Below are 21,441 nucleotides of genomic sequence, written 5' to 3'. Positions count from 1 at the left end.
CCCCGTCCCTGCAGGAGGCATTTTGTCTCTTGGTAGGCCGTCATTGTAAATAAGAATTTGTTCTTAACGGACTTGCCTAATTTTATACAGATTTAATACATTAAAAAAAAAAGTAAACTCCCAACATCGCCCTGGTTGAAAAACCAACTAAGGTGACATTTTTCATCTTTGCAACTAAATCTAGCTAGCCTAATGATGGCAGTGTGATGTTGTGGAATGCCATTCAAGAACATGTCATGCAATCATTGGTGGTTGCTTTCAGTGTGACTGCTATGTACTGTGGACTACCAAGAACAGCACCATTCTCTACCTCAGGTGTATTCATTCCGGTAAACTCATGAGCATAGAAATCAGAATGAATAGAACAGGCTTGGAACCTCTAAACCTGGCAATTTGACTGGTCAACTCATGGGTACACTTGCAATAGCTGCCTTGTCACATTTTATTTGTCACGTTTCGCAAACAGCAGGTGTAGACTAACAATGCTTACTTACGGGCCCTTCCAACAATGCAGAGAGAAAGAAAATACACAAATAGAAAAGTAATAACAACACGTAATAATAAAAGTAATAAATACACAATGATTAACAATAACTTGGCTATATACAAGGGGTACAAGTACAGAGTTGATGTGCAGGGGTACAAAGTAATTGAGGTAGATATGTACATATAACTAGGAACAAAGTGACAGATAATAAACAGTAACAGCAGAGTATGTGAGGAGTCAAATAAGTTGGTGCAAAACAGGTCAGTGCAGATAGTCCAAGTAGCTATTTTGTTAAATATTTAGCAGCCTTATGGCTTAGGGGTAGAAGCTGTTCAGGGTTCTGTTGTTTCCAGATTTGGTGTATCGGAACCGCTTGCCGTTCATGATGCAATAATTTCCATGGTAATGTAGAATGTCCATTCAAATGATGCTAACTGATGTGGCTCATGGAATGTATTTTTTTTTATGTCAGTTGAGTTGATTCAACAAATACCAGCACAGATTGATGGGTACACTTCCTGCTGTTACTTCCTGCTTTGGTCCTATGGGTACACTCACAATGGCCAGCAGTCCACCCATTATGCCATCATTGTCTTGAATGGGTACACCCGTTCTATTCAATGAGGGGATTCAATTAATCTGGCCCGGGCAGGCATGTTTTGCACCGGTGATGTTTTGGAACCGGGCTGCCTCCCAGGCGTGAGCCAGCACATGGAGTAATGAGTAGGATTCTGTGGGAAGGTCCCAATTGGGATTTTCCCTGTGTTTTACATAACCCCACGGTTCTCGAACCTTGTACCTAGAGATCTACCGTCCTATAGGTTTTCAATCCAACCCTAATAAAGCTCACCTACTGGAGTGAAAAACTACAAGATGGTTGCTCTCAAGGAACATGTTTGTAACTCCCCGGTCTAACTAATGCTGAGTGACGGTGTGAATGGAATAGTAACTGTGTAATTGTTGTTTTATAATAACAAGAAATAGTTTTGATTTTTTTTTTTAAACTAGAATGTTATTTATTGAAAATGCTATTTGTATATGACGCTATGAGCCTGGGGTAAGGTTGGTTGGATGTAATTGCTGCCACCACAGAGGCTGGGAGTACCCCCTCAGCATCCACTCCAGGATGATCCGACGAAGGCCCAGTCGGTATTGTCTAGATAGACAGAAAATAAATACATGGCACATAAAATAACAGTCTCAGGGATCATTAAGCATATTCACTTATAAGCCGCATTGATGATGTTACAATACATTTAGCTAATTTAGCAGATGCTCTTATCCAGAGCGACTAACAGGAGCAGTTAAGATTAAGTGCCTTGCTCATAGGCACATACAGATTTTTCACCTTGTCGGCTCGGGGATTCGAACCGAAAGGCTACCTGCTGCAATACTATTGACAGTTCTCGGTCTTGTATACTTGAAGACTGTATAGCCAACTCAAGTGTGAGGCTGTTTTTCTTCCTCTTGTGTGTGGCTTTACAGGCTAATTAGGATATTTTTGGTTTAAACGCTAGACTGGCAACTGCAAGCAACATGTTCTTCTCCACTAGCAGTATTGACTTTATACTTCTTATACTGTTCGGTAAAATACATTCTTGTTTATTTAGACCCAGATTGTGAAGTGTGCGTCCCATCACATTCTATTTCTATGGCGCACATCCACTCGTTCTAGACACTGTTTACCTAGCCAGCATGTCATCATTGTCAGACAAACTTGAGAGGGACTACAATAGCCAGTTACGTTATGGGATGCAGGCAGGATACTCAAAAATACAGTTGGAAGGGTGTCATTAGGTAGGCTATTTATTATCTTAGAGAGTAATATAAATATCCTGTGAGTAATATTAGCGAAAACACTTACGCTTCAAAGAGCTTCCCATTTGGAACGCCAGGTGTGGCACGTCGTTTCCAGTTGTTCCTGGGCATTCTGAAGAAAGTCTCCAACACACCAGGATTGATGAGACACAAGCAATCGGAGTGTTTAGTTATATGCGCCATCTTCTGCTGCATCGTCAGTCTGATGTTCTACCTCCTCAATTATCGGAAAATAAGCTGGTCCCATTCTCGACAGCCGAGACGTTCACTGTCTGTTGGTAGAGGTAGGCATCTCCAGCAACTGCAACACCAGTCGCTGTGCGTTCTGGGAAGAGCCTGTGTTTCCTCGACATCTGCTCACTCATTTCTCTCAGTCAGCCCGCAAATGAAACTCGGCCTCAGAATAATCCATCTCAAACCAATATGGCACAAGAGTACCTTTCTGAAAATAAGGCAGGTTTCCAATTCCCTCTTCCTTCTTAGTCTGACATTCTTCACTGTAATTAGATTTGACGATTGTTTACATCCTTCAACCACACCCACCTCGGAAGTCCCGACCTTGGTCAAAAACAACAAAATACATTGGTAAAAATTAGCATACTAAAATAAGTTAGATGAAAAATCGTGCAGAGAAAGTCATTAAAAGGACTATTGCGGTCATGGGAGAGTGTTGTGTTTGGGAGGTATTTATGATGGACTTTGATATATGGTTTCTATGGGGAAGGCAGGGGTAGAATCAGCTTATTACCTACATCTAAATACTCAAGCAATGGACATAAAAACTGTCTGCAGAACTGACAAACAGCCAGGAATTGTTATAAAGGGCCCAGAAGTGTTTTTGGGTGAACTTTCCCTTTAAATGAATAATGAGTCACTTTTAATAATTCATTTGCATATAAAAAGGCAGTGTCTGTGTGGGTGGCAGAGACAGATCAGAGTAGGCCTGCTAGCAGAACCTGAGAGAGAGAGATTTCATTTTGGTTTATCATCTATTCCACTTGCTTTGGCAATGTAAATATGTTTTGCATGTTAATAAAGCCCTTTGAATTGAGAGAGAGAGAGACATCTCTCTGCATACGTCATGACTGAGTGTGTGTGTGTCAGCTGAGCTATCAGGCGAATGCTAGCTAGCAGGTGTGAGTGGACAGGGGGAGAGGGTTAAGGCCCCTCAGGTGGAAAATGGGCTTCAGACACTCAGTGATCTGAGAGATGTGTGCATATGCAAGCATGAGCATGAGTACAAACAAACACACAGATGGGCATGCATTCAATCACCCACGCATACTTTACATACCAGTACGCAGCCACCCACACAAATAACTCCCATACGCAGCGGATTCACTTACAAATCTCACACAAATAATGCTACCCCCACACAATGTGCACAGACACACACCCATTATTCATGCCAATTGCTGTGTAACAGATCAGTGTTGTGGACAGTGTGTGTGTGTACACTTACTGGAGCTGTTTTGAGGCCATTCTGGTCACAGTATTTCCTCCTTTCATACTTATCCCGGATGAAGAACTCCACTGCTCTGAGATCAGGGGTTAATGAATAACACTGTGGTACACACACACACACACACACACACACAGAGACACCAACAGACACACCACACGCTCCAGTGGCATTATTGTATTATGGCTTGGGGGTAGAAACTTTGATCATAACCCAATAGCACCGCTACTGAACCAGGAGGAAGAGTGGAGGGAGAGAGAAGAGAGATGGAACTAGAAGAGGTGATGGATAGGGGGCAGAGAAGGAGGATAACAGGAGGCAAAAGGTGAGAGGATGGAATGGCGTGAGGAATAGGGGAGAAGCGAGAGACAGGGGAGGAAAGGAGGAAAGAAAAGGAGAGACTGAAATTCACAATACGGAACAACAAGAGACAAAGGAGGACACTGTCAGAGCAGCAGGAAAAATACAGACCCTTGACAAAAAGTGTGTGAATCTATTTAGGTGCTTCTACTGTAGGCACATCTTTATTCACGCTGGAATTTATATGAGATGATTCAGAAGCCAGGGCAGCGTGTGTGTGTGTGTGTGTGTGTGTGTCAAGACAAATAGAAGGAAACTTTCTGACAGAGAAGTAAAAGAAGAGGAGGAGATGGGAAAGATGGGAGCGAAGAAAAGAAAGACCGACAAAGGAACCATGAAAAAGGAATGGCACTTCATCAACACAAGAATTTGAAGGACAACTTGAAAGCGAAGCAACACACAGCCTTACATTTTAAAACACTCCAACTACCCACACAGTGAATATACTGTACATAGGCCTACATATTCTTTCTACCTCTATGCCTTTGAGCTACCGTCAGACCTAGCAGTAGCCACCAAAAACTGCCGACCACACCAAAACAAAAGCTGGATATCAGATACAGTGGGGCAAAAAAGTATTTAGTCAGCCACCAATTGTGCAAGTTCTCCCACTTAAAAAGATGAGAGAGGCCTGTAATTTTCAACTTCAACTATGACAGACAAAATGAGAAAAAAAAATCCAGAAAATCACATTGTAGGATTTTTAATGAATTTATTTGCAAATTATGGTGGAAAATAAGTATTTGGTCACCTACAAACAAGCAAGATTTCTGGCTCTCACAGACCTGTAACTTCTTCTTTAAGAGGCTCCTCTGTCCTCCACTCGTTACCTGTATTAATGGTACCTGTTTGAACTTGTTATCAGTATAAAAGACACCTGTCCACAACCTCAAACAGTCACACTCCAAACTCCACTATGGCCAAGACCAAAGAGCTGTCAAAGGACACCAGAAACAAAATTGTAGACCTGCACCAGGCTGGGAAGACTGAATCTGCAATAGGTAAGTAGCTTGGTTTGAAGAAATCAACTGTGGGAGCAATTATTAGGAAATGGAAGACATACAAGACCACTGATAATCTCCCTCGATCTGGGGCTCCACGCAAGATCTCACCCCGTGGGGTCAAAATGATCACAAGAACGGTGAGCAAAAATCCCAGAACCACACGGGGGGACCTAGTGAATGACCAGCAGAGAGCTGGGACCAAAGTAACAAAGCCTACCATCAGTAACACACTACGCCGCCAGGGACTCAAATCCTGCAGTGCCAGACGTGTCCCACTGCTTAAGCCAGTACATGTCCAGGCCCGTCTGAAGTTTGCTAGAGAGCATTTGGATGATCCAGAAGAAGATTGGGAGAATGTCATATGGTCAGACGAAACCAAAATATAACTTTTTGGTAAAAACTCAACTCGTTGTGTTTGGAGGACAAAGAATGCTGAGTTGCATCCAAAGAACACCATACCTACTGTGAAGCATGGGGGTGGAAACATCATGCTTTGGGGCTGTTTTTCTGCAAAGGGACCAGGACGACTGATCCGTGTAAAGGAAAGAATGAATGGGGCCATGTATCGTGAGATTTTGAGTGAAAACCTCCTTCCATCAGCAAGGGCATTGAAGATGAAACGTGGCTGGGTCTTTCAGCATGACAATGATCCCAAACACACCGCCCGGGCAACGAAGGAGTGGCTTCGTAAGAAGCATTTCAAGGTCCTGGAGTGGCCTAGCCAGTCTCCAGATCTCAACCCCATAGAAAATCTTTGGAGGGAGTTGAAAGTCTGTGTTGCCCAGCAACAGCCCCAAAACATCACTGCTCTAGAGGAGATCTGCATGGAGGAATGTGCCAAAATACCAGCAACAGTGTGTGAAAACCTTGTGAAGACTTACAGAAAACGTTTGACCTCTGTCATTGCCAACAAAGGGTATATAACAAAGTATTGAGATAAACTTTTGTTATTGACCAAATACTTATTTTCCACCATAATTTGCAAATATATTCATTAAAAATCCTACAATGTGATTTTCTGGATGTTTTTTCCTCATTTTGTCTGTCATAGTTGAAGTGTACCTATGATGAAAATTACAGGCCTCTCTCATCTTTTTAAGTGGGAGAACTTGCACAATTGGTGGCTGACTAAATACTTTTTTGCCACACTGTATATTAGAGAACTATCTTGAAACAAGCCGACGGTGTGAATTCAGTCCGAGTTTGAACAGGAACAGATGTCATTAAGAACACACAGCTGTCCTCGTTACCAGAACAGCAGGCGAACCAGATACCATGCTGTCATGCTGCGTTATAACCATGCACTCAAAAGGTACTGTGTCCAAATGTGTGTCTCATCATAATATTGGTTCCAAAGTGAATTGGGAAAAGGAACTGTGTTTTGTCGAGTAGGGTGGTGGTCAAATGCAGATGCACACAGAGGGATTGATTATTATAACTACACACGCGCACACAAAAAGGATACTGGTCTGTCTGTGGCCGTCTGAAGTTGTCTGGGAGGAGGGCTCATACAGTTGTTTGGCCTTGGTGTTCCCCATGTCCACTATACTCCACACACACACACACACACACACGGAGAGCGATCTTAAAGTCTTCAATATATCATAACAGTAACACTTTACTTGACACTGTCATAACATGTTATGACATGGTCATAGCCATGCAATATGTCTTAACAGCTGACAACCTGTTATATGATCATAACACCGTCATTACATATATTTAGACCTGTTGTGACAGTGTTATTCTATAGCTGTTATGACCCCCTACATAAGGTTTACAATATGCGTTATCATTTTAGCAGTGACACAAGCACTATCCTTTATGAATCTTGCAGGAAGGTTATCCAGCCCAGTTGCTTTGTTTGTGCTCATTAAGCATAGTAGATTAGAAACATTGTCCTCGGTTACCATACACAGCACAAAAAAAATAAATAATGTGATACCTTTGCTATGGTAAAAGTTGTTAATGAAAGACTGGCCATAGTGTCCAGAGCAGGTAGGTATCTTCTTAACCAGAGATGAGGTTATATTGGTAAAAAATGTGTTAAAATATCTTGCAACCTTTGCTTGGTCATAATATAAAACATCATCAATATCCAGGCCAACAGTATTTTACCTTATGGGGAGTTTTTGAGCCAATGTCCTTTAAAATGATCCACAGTTTTCGAGACTGATGTAAGTTGTCATTAACGGCGTCTATATAATGTTGGAATTTGGCCTTATCCATTTTGTATCTTGCCTGGTTTCTACAGTTAATATAAACATCATAATCTTCTTGTAGATTTGTCCTTCTAAATCTTGCCAGGTGGCGATCCGTTTTCCTTAAGAGGTCTAAGATCTCGGAAGTGATCCATTTCCCCGACCGCTGTTTTTGATTCAAATTTGATTCATCGGAGCCAGAGAGTTACCTTTGCTTTCTTGGGTACAGGAACAATGGTGGACATCTTGAAGCAGTGTCATAATATATGGTCACAACAGGTGTAAATATATAGGTTATGAGAGTGTTATGACCATACTACGACAGGTTATGACAAGTTATGTCAGCTGTTATGACCTATGACATGGTTATGGCCATGTGATAACTTATGACACTGTGTGTCAAGTAAAGTTACCATAATTTAACACATCTCTAGCTTAATAATGCATTACATGCGTCGTTCCACACCATTTCAGCAATAGATGACACCCACCATCTCAGATTATCTACAGGAACGATTTCTGAACAATGTTGAAGGAACGCTAATCTTATTTAATTTGATCGCTGAGAAATTAGGCTAATTGATTGCATCCAAATTGGCCCTTTTTATTTATAGCAGGGGTGTCAAATTCAATATACTTTAAAATGACCAAAACCAAATCGAACACTAGCTAATAATCACTAAACAGTCAGGGAGCATCAAAAATTCAAAAAACGTTGGATAGAGGACTCTTTTTGAGAGAAAAAAAGAAAGAAGGAAATAACACATTTTCAGTTTGGCCTTCCGGACCTCGTTGAACACCAAATGTGGCCATTGGGGCAAAATTTGTTCAACACAAATTATTTATAGAATTCACATAATATTCAATAAATATAGTACCCGCCATCCAATTTGGACCAAAGGTCTTCCTACCATTGAGTAAGACATGAAGGCAATAAAATGGTATGAAGCCACCCACAAAACGCCACACCAATCCCATCGCAACAACCAGTACACAGTATCAGTTCTTTATGTCTGACAAGTAATATGGATCTGCGGCGTGAACTATTGCTTCTTCATCCTATGTAATGTATCCCCTGTGAAGCTGGTGATGTTTTTCCCCCCTGTTCAGAGAAATGTGTCATTTAAATGACTTGTATTTAAAAATATATATTATTAAGTGTGAAAGTGCCAGGTTTTGCCCACTGCTGCCTTTTATACATTTTGCTGGTCTCTTGTGTTAATTAAATGGAATACAACATCTTCTTTGCAACTTTGGGTAGAAAACACAGGGACACACACAACCTATTTTCATCATGAGCAAAAGCTATTGGTTTTCTACCCAAAGTTGCAAAGACAATGTCGTGATCCATTTAATAAACACAAGAAACCAGCAAAATGGATAAAGGGTGTGGCAGTTGCAGGAACAGCAGCATCTAGCGGGCAAAATCTGTTACTTTCACACTAATTTATGGTAAATAATTTTTCTGAACTGGGGGAAAAAAGTGACATTACCCGGTTCACAGGGAATACATAACATAAGATGAAGTAATAGCCTACTCCAAGCCTCAGCTCCATACTTCTTGTTAGACATAGAGAACTGATACTGTATACTGGCTGTTGGATTGGGATTGGCGTGGGGGGTCCGTGGGTGGCTTTGATCATTTTTAGTGGATTCCTCATCTTACTCACGTAGAATTATGGTCCAAATAGGATGTTAGGATTCATATAATCTTCAATAAATATAGTACCTATCAATTAAAAAGAGACAATTTGGATGCAATCAATTAGCTTAATTTCTCAGAGATCAAATTATACTTAAATAAAATAATCGTATCTGTATTGAACTACAGAAACAATTTCAGCACAATTTCAGATGGTGGGTGTTGAAATCCTCTTGTGCTTTTGAGGTAAAATGACTCGCATTCAAATGGAGGGCAAGGTCTTCAAAACAAATGGAATGAATAGAAACTGAAAAAGTCAAAACCTGACTGCTTTGAAATGTTATACTTACATTCTAGGCAGTTTGTACTTGGTAATGACACACGCGCACACACACGATGGCACCCGGAAACCACACACACACACAAGACAGATGAGGATGATGGCGTTGGGAGGAGGAATGAAAGAGCTGGAGTTGGAATAATCATCCATCAGGAAATAATTAGGGTTAGCAATTAACATTGAGAGAGACTCACACTATCTATCCCCACAGATAACAGCTATGCACTCTCTTCAATAAACCACAGATAGGCCTACATTTTGCGTTTGCGTGCACAATTATTTTCTTTTCCCACCCCCTCACAAATATACACACACACCCCCCCATCGGTCTTACTCACACTGCCTCACATCCTCCCATACTGAACACTCCCAAAACTACCCACAGACCACACTGTCCGTCACACACCCCCATACACGTTTTCCATGTTACCTGGATCTGTTCTTGGGTCCATTGGTCCAGGTTGACAGATTTGACTAAGGAGATATGGATGCCCAGGTTCCAGCGTATACACATGAAGATCCCCAGGTTCCATGATGCCCACAGCGGACCTACACAGACACACATAAACTCAGCAAAAAAAATAAACGTCCTCCCACTGTAAACAGCGATTATTGTCAGCAAACTTAACATGTGTACATATTTGTATGAACATATCAAGATTCAACAACTGAGACATAAACTGAACAAGTTCCACAAACATGTGACTAACAGAAATTGAATAATGTGTCCCTGAACAAAGGGGGGGATCAAAATCAAAAGTAACAGTCAGTATCTGGTGTGGCCACCAGCTGCATTAAGTACTGCAGTGCATCTCCTCCTCATGGACTGCACCAACTTTGCCAGTTCTTGCTGTGAGATGTTACCCCACTCTTCCAACAAGGCACCTGTAAGTTCCCGGACATTTCTGGGGGGGAATGGCCCTAGCCCTCACCCTCTGATCCACAGGTCCCAGATGTGCTCAATGTGATTGAGATCCGGGCACGTTGCTGGCCATGGCAGAACACTGACATTCCTGTCTAGCAGGAAATCACACACAGAACGAGCAGTATGGCTGGTGGCATTGTCACCACATGAGGGAGGAGTACCACATGAGGGAGGAGGATGTCTTCCCTGTAATGCACACCGTTGAGATTGCCTGCAATGAAAACAAGCTCAGTCCAATGATGCTGTGACACACCGCTCCAGAGCACAGGACTCGGTGTAATGCTCATTCCTTCGACGATAAACGCGAATCCGACTCGTCAGTGAAGAGCCCTTTTAACCAGTCCTGTCTGGTCCAGCGAAGGTGGGTTTGTGCCCATAGTCAACATTGTTGCCGGTGATGTCTGGTGAGAACCTGTCTTGCAACAGGCCTACAAGCCCTCAGTCCAGCCTCTCTCAGACTATTGCGGACAGTCTGAACACTGACGGAGGGATTGTGCATTCCTGGTGTAACTCGGGCAGTTGTTGTTGCCATCCTGTACCTGTCCCACAGGTGTGATGTTCGGACGTACCGATCCTGTGCAGGTGTTGTTACATGTGGTCTGCGACTGCGAGGATGATCAGCTGTCCGTCCTGTCTCCCTGTAGCGTTGTCTTAGGAGTCTCACAGTAAGGACAGTGCAATGTATTGCCCTGGCCACATCTGCAGTCCTCGTGCCTCCTTGCAGCATATCTAAGGCACGTTCATGCAGATGAGCAGAGACCCTGAGCATCTTTCTTTTTGTGTTTTTTAGAGTCAGTAGAAAGGCCTCTTTAGTGTCCAAAGTTTTCATAACTGTGAGCTTAATTGCCTACCGTCTGTAAGCTGTTAGTGTCTTAATGAACATGCACCTGTGAAACGGTCATCCATTGTTTGTGGTTCATTGAACAAGCATGGGAAACAGTGTTTAAACCCTTTACAATGAAGATCTGTGAAGTTATTTGGATTTTTACGAATTATCTTTGAAAGACAGCGTCCTGAAAAAGGGCCGTTTCTTTTTTTGCTGAATTTAGTAAATGTTCTGGTACTGTTTTTATTACAGTCCAGCATTGACACCAAATCCTTCAACTAAGTGTGTTCCTGTCTGAAGAGCATTGATTAGCCGATTAGTCAGAACCCCCTGCCATAGATCAACCTCTGACGGACTACAGAACCTAAAATCAGCCAACCTAACAAACACATCCACTAAAACACACACACAGGGCCCTGGATCCTCAATGAGTGACAGTGGCTCTTTCCAACTCGGGGTGACAGGCAGTCGAGCTTGAAATTAAAGCCCCTACCGTCAACCTGAGGACAGGGCCTTACGTACGTGTGTGTGTGTGTGTGTGTGTGTGTGTGTGTGTGTTACAGGGGAGCTGGTGGCCGTCAGGGGTAGCAGACAGTTCTCCAGAAGACACTGACAGGTTGTCTCAGGAGCTTCTTACTACTGGCCTTATCTGTAACACCATTGTTCAAAGCTGTCAAAAATTAAATCCACACTGAAAGTGCTTGAGGAACAAGTGGCTGTAGATAAAGTTGCACTCAACCACTCAAACAGAGTTAGGCTCGATATTTTTGTCATACCCATGATTTGATGATTGGCATGCCTATCTGATCCTAGATCTGTGGTTAAGGGGACAACTTCTACCACTGGCGCTGAGGAACAGTGTTCTGCTACTCCCTGGTGGGGGCTGGATGCTGTACAGTCCAGGTTAGGTCGTAGCTAATCTCGTTCCCAGACACTTCCACCCAAATTGGCGAATAGGTCTGGTGGACCAACGCATCAAACTTGGCCAATACAGAAAGATAGGGAAAAACTCCCGACGCATAGGCTTTGGCTTAAAAATCGGCTTCCCCCTAACCCTCCCAAGTATGTGTCTTCTGCGCACCACAAGTTTCTGCCTCCATTTGGAGCCACGCCTCGCTGTCGTGTGATTCGCTAAAATTAAAAGACAAATAATTTACTCAGTAAGGTCACTGAAATACAATTCTATGGTCCCACTATGGCCAATTTTTAATCGTTGATGTTCCAGGCTTTTGTGTGCAATAGCCTGGGGACGAGGTTAGGTTGTAGCACTAGCTCTCACAGAAGACAAGCCGTGTTCAGATTAGTTAAGGACTGCAGTAACTCACACAGCACAGTACATATTCTACAAGCAAGAATGCCACATGCATACACACTAGGGGTGTGCACCTTCCCTTTCAATGACAATTTGATACACATCTAGATACATGGGCTCCGATATGATACAGCAATGATATGTTTTAGTTCAAAGCAAGTCGGTCGATTTGGTTTCATTAGAGGAACGAAACGATGCGGTCGATTTGGTTTCATTAAAAGGAACGAAACGATGCGGTCGATTTGGTTTCATATGATGCGGTTCGATGCACTAACATCCATTTTCCATTCAAAATTGTAATCTGCTGCTGATGGAGCTCTGGAGCTGGGGAACTCTGAACTGGATCTGTCTGAGCTGTGTGTGTGTGTGTGTGTGTGTGTGTATTGTGAATGTAGAATATGAGTACATGTAGGGATACCACCCACACATCACACACCAATACTTGCCCATAAGTCATCAGGGAATCTCAGAGCAGTGTGGTAAGTGAACAGAAATAGAATGCATAGATATCCTCTCAGACCAAATTACTAGGCTACTTCTGTCACCTGAAGAAAATGAAGTGCAGTGTGTATTATGGATAAAACAAAGTACTGTTTGGTTGAGAGATCATCAGATTGGGCCTCCGTCAATTCCCTGACTCTCTTTCTCTCACAGAGTTAATGGACTTATGTCACCACCTGTTGGCAATGACAGGAACAGTAGGCAGGTCTCATGACGAGGACACAGAGAAGATGGCTTCTCTGACTATTTGGAGCAATGTTTCCCAAATGTTGAGAGTTGTTGCAGAAACAAGTCTACCTGCAGGACATCCGACAAGGTGTTGTGTGAGGCTAATATCCAGTTCCATTGGATCTGGCTCCCACAGGTTTGCCACAGATAATACGTTCTAAATGGATGCATCTATCACCATTATCACCAAGCCAAGTGGCGGGAAGAGGAAGAAGACGGAGCTAGATGAAACTTGTCCGACATTCTGCTTACTTCCTCATCGATGAAACATTCGATCTCAATACAGTTCTGTTCCCAAAACTAGAATCTGTTACGAACAGAGTGCGCAAGGTTTTGTCGACTTGACACTTTCTAAAAGTTTCAAAGAATTTGATTGTTTAGAAGGAGTGCAAGAGTGAATTGAGTTATTGCACACGGGCACTTCACAGAGTAGGCATTCCCTAATGGAAATATGCAAATTCATGTTAAAATGTGCCACTAAGATCTTACGAGCTCGTGCTTGGCACTGCCCACCTCCTTGCTTGTTCTGCCCACTATGCTTCATTTGCTTCCAATTGGAAACAACACTGGTGGTGTTGGGTTAGTTACTAGTGTCTTTAGCTTTACCTTGGCTAGGCCTACATTCGGTAGAGACAGAAGTTGGCTGCCCTCTCCTTCATACAGCAGGCTGAGAGAGAGAGAGACAGAGACAGAGACAGAGACAGAGAGAGAGAGAGACAGAGAGACAGAGAGACAGAGAGACAGAGAGACAGAGAGACAGAGAGACAGAGAGACAGAGAGAGAGAGAGAGAGAGAGAGAGAGACAGAGAGAGAGAGAGACACAGAGAGAGAGAGAGACAGAGAGAGAGAGACAGAGAGAGAGAGACAGAGAGAGAGCGAGAGAGACAGAGAGAGAGACAGAGAGAGACAGAGAGAGACAGAGAGAGAGAGACAGAGAGAGAGAGACAGAGAGAGAGCGAGAGAGACAGAGAGAGAGACAGAGACAGAGACAGAGAGAGACAGAGACAGAGACAGAGAGAGAGAGAGACAGAGAGAGAGGGGTATCAAGAAAAGGTCACAACAACCTTCTTGCCAAGCTTGCTGTACCAACAGAGAAAATCATGCCAGTTCAGAGAGAGTGCCACTGTTATGAACATGAAATGCCATGCCAGGTTGGCAGGTAGCCTAGTGGTTGAGCACCTAGAGCAGACTAGGTGAAAAATCTGTTGATGCGCCCTTGCGCAAGGCTGTTAACCCTAATTGCTACTGTAAGTCGCTCTGAATAAGAGCTTCTTCTAAATGATTCAAACGCAAAATGTAGACAATACCCCTAGAAACACGTGCCAGTCCCGGCACAAGGGAGTAGGCTAGTTTAATGAGATAAAGGCCAGCATTCTTTTTTAGCCTAGATAGGCTTACAAACCTCGACACATAGCAGAGGTACACAAAAAGACTGGTTCAATATTTGTACACATTCACGCGCCACATGCAGTAACACCTGAGCATACAGGGCAGTGTGCACACTGTACAGAAACGGAGACACAGGCAGGCAGGGTGAAATTACACCTGAGCAGCTCTGGCGAGTCACTTACTACACTGTAGGAGTCAAATCTGCCGGCCAACATCCTGTCTAATCACCATTATTACAGGTCTGTTACACATAGTTCTGGGTGCCTAGAAACACACATAGCCTAGCACTCCTCTCCCTGTTTCACAGCAGTTGCCCTTGTCACTGTGGTCAGTAGAGGTAAAGGACACAGATTTGGAGAACAGAGAATGACAGAAGGTGATTGAAGGAATAGGAGTGGGCATAGCCGTGGGAGTAGGGGTGCTAAGGGTGCTGCAGCACCCACTGAAAAATCTGAATACACTTTTTTGGTTATTACATGTTTCCATATGTGTTTATTTCATAGTTTTGAAGTCTTCACTATTGTTCTGCAATGTAGGAAATGGTTAAAAAAAACTTGAATGAGTAGGTGTCCAAACTTTTGACTGGTACTGTGTGTGTGTATATATATATATATATATATATACACACATGCACACACACACACACATATATAAATATATATATATACACTGCTCAAAAAAATAAAGGGAACACTTAAACAACACAAAGTAACTCCAAGTCAATCACACTTCTGTGAAATCAAACTGTCCACTTAGGAAGCAACACTGATTGACAATAAATTTCACATGCTGTTGTGCAAATGGAATAGACAAAAGGTGGAAATTATAGGCAATTAGCAAGACACCCCCAATAAAGGAATGGTTCTGCAGGTGGTGACCACAGACCACTTCTCAGTTCCTATGCTTCCTGGCTGATGTTTTGGTCACTATTGAATGCTGGCGGTGCTTTCACTCTAGTGGTAGCATGAGACGGAGTCTACAACCCACACAAGTGGCTCAGGTAGTGCAGTTCATCCAGGATGGCACATCAATGCGAGCTGTGGCAAAAAGGTTTGCTGTGTCTGTCAGCGTAGTGTCCAGAGCATGGAGGCGCTACCAGGAGACAGGCCAGTACATCAGGAGACGTGGAGGAGGCCGTAGGAGGGCAACAACCCAGCAGCAGGACCGCTACCTCCGCCTTTGAGCAGGAGGAGCACTGCCAGAGCCCTGCAAAATGACCTCCAGCAGGCCACAAATGTGCATGTGTCTGCTCAAACGGTCAGAAACAGACTCCATGAGGGTGGTATGAGGGCCCGACGTCCACAGGTGGGGGTTGTGCTTACAGCCCAACACCGTGCAGGACGTTTGGCATTTGCCAGAGAACACCAATATTGGCAAATTCGCCACTGGCGCCCTGTGCTCTTCACAGATGAAAGCAGGTTCACACTGAGCACATGAGCACATGTGACAGACGTGACAGAGTCTGGAGACGCCGTGGAGAACGTTCTGCTGCCTGCAACATCCTCCAGCATGACCGGTTTGGCGGTGGGTCAGTCATGGTGTGGGGTGGCATTTCTTTGTGGGGCCACACAGCCCTCCATGTGCTCGCCAGAGGTAGCCTGACTGCCATTAGGTACCGAGATGAGATCCTCAGACCCCTTGTGAGACCATATGCTGACATGCACATTTGTGGCCTGCTGGAGGTCATTTTGCAGGGCTCTGGCAGTGCTACTCCTTGCACAAAGGCGGAGGTAGCGGTCCTGCTGCTGGGTTGTTGCCCTCCTACGGCCTCCTCCACGTCTCCTGATGTACTGGCCTGTCTCCTGGTAGCGCCTCCATGCTCTGGACACTACGCTGACAGACACAGCAAACCTTCTTGCCACAGTTCGCATTGATGTGCCATCCTGGATGAACTGCACTACCTGAGCCACTTGTGTGGGTTGTAGACTCCGTCTCATGCTACCACTAGAGTGAAAGCACCGCCAGCATTCAAAAGTGACCAAAACATCAGCCAGGAAGCATAGGAACTGAGAAGTGGTCTGTGGTCACCACCTGCAGAACCATTCCTTTATTGGGGGTGTCTTGCTAATTGCCTATAATTTCCACCTTTTGTCTATTCCATTTGCACAACAGCATGTGAAATTTATTGTCAATCAGTGTTGCTTCCTAAGTGGACAGTTTGATTTCACAGAAGTGTGATTGACTTGGAGTTACATTGTGTTGTTTAAGTGTTCCCTTTATTTTTTTGAGCAGTGTATATATATATATATATATACACACACACACACACAGTTGAAGTCAGAAGTTTACATACACCTTAGCCAAATACCTTTAAACTCAGTTTCACAATTCCTTACATTTAATTCTAGTCTTAGGTCAGTTAGGATCACCACTTTATTTTAAGAATGTGAAATGTCAGAATAATAGTAGAGATAATTATTTGTTTCAGCTTTTATGTCATCATCACATTCCCAGTGGGGCAGAAGTTTACATACACTCAATTAGTATTTGGTAGCATTGCCTTTAAATTGTTTAACTTGGGTCAAACGTTTCGGGTAGCCTTCCACAAGCTTCCCACAATAAGTTGGGTGAATTTTGGCCCATTCCTCCTGACAGAGCTGGTGTAACTGAGTCAGGTTTGTAGGCCTCCTTGCTCGCACATGCTTTTTCAGTTCTGCCCACAAATGTTCTATGGGATTGAGGTCAGGGCTTTGTGATAGCCACTCCAATACCTTGACTTTGTTGTCCTTAAGCCATTTTGCCACAACTTTGGAAGTATGCTTGGGGTCATTGTCCATTTGGAAGACCCATTTGCGACCAAGCTTTAACTTCCTGACTGATGTCTTGAGATGTTGCTTCAATATATCCACATAATTTTCCACCCTCATGATGCCATCCATTTTGTGAAGTGCACCAGTCCCTCCTGCAGCAAAGCACCCCAACAACATGATGCTGTCACCCCCGTGCTTCACTGTTGGGATGGTGTTCTTCAGTTTGCAAGCATCCCCCTTTTTCCTCCAAACATAACGATGGTCATTATTGCCAAACAGTTATATTTTTGTTTCATCAGACCAGAGGACATTTCTCCAAAAAGTATGATCTTTGTCCCCATGTGCAGTTGCAAACCGTAGTTTTGCTTTTTTATTGGCGGTTTTGGAGCAGTGGCTTCTTCCTTGCTGAGCGGCCTTTCAGGTTATGTCGATGTAGGACTCGTTTTACTGTGGATATAGATACTTTTGTACCTGTTTCCTCCAGCATCTTCACAAGGTCCTTTGCCGTTGTTCTGGGATTGATTTGCACTTTTCGCACCAAAGTACGTTCATCTTTAGGAGACAGAACGCGTCTCCTTCCTGAGCGGTGTGACGGTTGCGTGGTCCCATGGCGTTAATACTTGTGTACTATTGTTTGTACAGATGAATGTGGTACCTTCAGGCGTTTGGAAATTGCTCCCAAGGATGAACCAGACTTGTGGAGGTCTACCATTTTTTTCTGAGGTCTTGGCTGATTTCTTTTGATTTTCCCATGATGTCAAGCAAAGAGGCACTGAGTGTGAAGGTAGGCCTTGAAATACATCCACAGGTAAACCTCCAATTGAAGTCAACTAACCTATCAGAAGCTTCTAAAGCCATGACATAATTTTCTGGAAATGTCCAAGCTGTTTAAAGGCAGAGTCAACTTCGTGTATGTAAACTTCTGACCCACTGGAATTGTTATAATTGTGAATTATAAGTGAAATAATCTGTCTGTAAATAATTGTTCGGAAAATTACTTGTGTCATGTACAAAGTAGATGTCCTAACCGACTTGCCAAAACTATAGTTTGTTAACAAGAAATTTGTGGAGTGATTGAAAAACAAGTTTTAATGACTCCAACCTAAGTGTATGTAAACTTCCGACTTCAACAAAAAAACGCAGCACCCCCCCCATCCAAGTCGGAATTCCAAGTCGGAAACTGGCATCTTTCTAGAGCTCCGACGTTCCAACATGAAGATCACTGACGTCATGATTTGATATCTGTTTTTTCCCCCCCCGAGTTCAAATTTGTCTTGAAAGCACCGTCAGAGCTATGTCAACTTGTCACTCACATCTCAAAGAGTTCAAATTTGTCTTGAAAGCACCGTCAGAGCTATGTCAACTTGTCACTCACATCTCAAATGCCTGTGACAGACCAGAGAAACTCTTCAGGGCAATAGGGACACGTCATGCTGTTGACTGATCATTGCTCACGTGGATAAAAATACTTGTTTGGTGTGCCAACCTAGTCCAAAGGCCGGCAGATTGCGATATTGAGTAGTTTTCATCTTACCGTTCAAATGCATTGTATGCAGCCGGCAATACACTCGTATCCCCCGTGGACCAGTTCGTACCTAAAATTCTCCCTTCAGGCTGCAAAGGTGTCGAGTTCCTCCTTACCTAGATTTGATGGCGTGAAGGCGGAATAAAACTGGGAAAATATCCATACTTTCTATATGAAACGTCATTGTCCACTACCATGCTAAAGTGGCTAATGACTAGGAATGCTAGTCCCAGATGTTGCGTATCGCTTTCAGCCAATCAGGTTACAGCAGTCTTGTTTAACACAACATCAGGAAGTATCATTAGCCACTAGCATCACAGATAGAACAATGAGACAGGTATTTCAACGGATGTATAAATGTGAAGCATCTGCTTGGCGTTTCCACTCACTACCAAATATGGTAGCGAGAGGAAGCCCAGTGGCTGGCAGTGGGAGAAGATGGAATGAGGTGGATTTTGGTTGACATTTTGCAAATATTCTCATTGATGAAACATTTAATCTCAATACAGTTTTCTGTTCCCAAAATTAGAGTCTGCAATGAACAGATTAAAGTCTACAAAACGTAGTCCAATCTTTGCCAAAGTTGTAAAAAAAATAATAATAATTAAATGGCTTGTTTAGGAGCACAAAGGCAAATTGAGTTTATGCACACACACACTTCAGAGTAGGCGTTCCCTAACGGAAATATATAGATGTCTGCTAGAACGGGCTAATAGGATCTTGCTAGCTCGTGCTTGGCTCTGCCCACCTCCTTGCTTGTTCTGCCCACTATGACTAATTTGTTCCCATTGGAAAGGACAGGCTGTGGTCTATCTTGGTTTAGTTATAAAAATCTTTGCTAGTGTAACAGTATAATTTTAAACCGTCCCCTCGCCCCGACACGGACGCGAACCAGGGACCCTCTGAACACATCAACAACGGTCGCCCACGAAGCATCGTTACCCATCGCGCCACAAAGGCCGCGGCCCTTGCAGAGCAAGGTGCAACACTACTTCTAGGTTTCAAAGCAAGTGACGTAACTGATTGAAACGCTAGTAGCGCGTACCCGCTAACTAGCTAGCCATTTCACATCCGTTACACTAGCATGATGGTGGAAAAAGGTGTTTCATAAAGAAAGTACGCATATTTTCCATGTTTATTTCCGCCATTAGAGGAAATCAACACCTTGCAGCCTGAATGGAGAAGGTTTTAAGTACGAACCGATCCATGGGGATACCAGTTATTTGCCAGCTGCATACGATACCTTTGGAAGGTAGATGAAACCATCAATACCAGCTCAATATCGCCATCTGCCGGCCTTTGAGCTAGTGTCGAACATGCATTTGCAGCTAATAGTGAAATAAAAACTGTCCATAAACGAGGGGTAATGTCACGTTCAAAACAACTGAAAACTCTGAAGAATATGAGATCAAATCATGACGTCAGTGATCTTCATGTCGGAGCGCTAGAAAGAGGCCAGAATTCCCGAGTTGGATGACCGTTCAAATCGATTTTTCCCAGTTGGAGTTCGTTTTTCCAGAGTTGTTTAGAACGCACAGAGGTCAGAGATGACCGAGTTCTAAGTTGTTTTGAACACGACATATATGCTAGTAAAACCCATCGTAAAGATTCAGGCTTTTATTAATCACAGGTGAGTGGTTCGCTGAGCTGAAGCAAAGCCTGCTTGACAGTCAATACTGGAGAGACTGATTACTCTTATCATAGACTGCTTCCGCTCATAATTAAATTAGAGGAAAGCACATCGGAGTCACTACATTCTATTCTATTTTGCTTCCATCGTGCTAGGCTAGCAAGCTAACAAACTTGTCAAAGGGAATGACCAGTATAGCTTGACTAGCTAGCCATTGTGTCTGTGTTATTAGCCAGCTCGTTCACACTCAGGCAGAAGTCGAACTCCATGTAGGCTAGTTGGGATGGCGTATGTGGAACACCTCAGCCTTTCATTTCCAGAACATCGTTGACATTCGCGGATAGAATCCAGGTAGTTATTAGCGTCAACTGTCTATATTCCAGCAACTGAGATTACCTTTCGCCTCGCAGTCAGCGCAGTATTTGTTGTCGTTCTCTCTGAGCATTTTTGACAGAATGGCCTGATGCTGCTCATTCAGTTTTTGGCCTTTTTATCTCTCCGACCGCGTCGACATCTCTCCACAAGTTATGGTGTACTGTTCCCAAAGAAAACACCAACTGTTTATAATTAAAAGACTATCCCTGTGTATGTACAGCTAACTACAACGTATCGATAGCAGCCAAGCTTAATAACTTGTATTCCGCCAGCAATTCCAACCTTATGGTGCATTACCGCCATCTACTGTACTGGAGTGTGGGCCAGAGACCGGGAGAAACTAAAAACTACCTGCCAGCCCAGATGCTCTTAAAAAAGATAATAAAATATTTGAGACTATCTAATGACGTTCTACTCAATATACTCTTTAAACTAATTTCCTGTATCCCGTTCTCCCTCATACTAGATCTCAGCCTCTCTCTTTCCCTCTGACACGCTTTTGGGCTCCTGAGTGATGCACCGGTCTAAGGCACAGCATCTCAGTGCTTGAGGCGTCACTACAGACCCTTGTTTGATTCCCGGCTGATTCACAACATCTGAGCGCGATGTATGTTTGTTGTTTAACGCCGAAAGCTGTAAGCTGAACGAGAGACCTCGGTTTATTGT

General features: G+C 43.4%; 1 long non-coding RNA gene across 3 annotated transcripts; it reads right to left on the bottom strand.

Annotated features, from left to right (window-relative positions):
- Positions 1-612: 612 nt before the first annotated feature.
- LOC120046694 lies at positions 613-21,020 on the bottom strand. Of its 3 annotated transcripts, none has more exons than XR_005476842.1 (7): positions 20,797-21,020; positions 9,745-9,863; positions 9,325-9,441; positions 6,597-6,674; positions 3,768-3,843; positions 2,352-2,863; positions 613-1,643 (listed from the first exon to the last, which is right to left on the bottom strand). It is a non-coding gene; the product is annotated as an uncharacterized LOC120046694 (long non-coding RNA). The 3 variants fall into 3 exon arrangements; XR_005476844.1 differs by lacking the exon at positions 20,797-21,020 and adding an exon at positions 18,887-19,009; XR_005476843.1 differs by lacking the exon at positions 20,797-21,020 and adding an exon at positions 18,780-19,008.
- Between the last annotated feature and the right edge of the window lie 421 nt (positions 21,021-21,441).

The sequence above is a fragment of the Salvelinus namaycush genome, chromosome 4 (genome assembly GCF_016432855.1).
Source record: "Salvelinus namaycush isolate Seneca chromosome 4, SaNama_1.0, whole genome shotgun sequence".
In the NCBI taxonomy this organism is placed as follows: domain Eukaryota; kingdom Metazoa; phylum Chordata; class Actinopteri; order Salmoniformes; family Salmonidae; genus Salvelinus; species Salvelinus namaycush.
The sequence above is the reverse complement of the archived record's forward strand: the minus strand, read 5'-3'. Positions and strand labels throughout refer to the sequence as shown.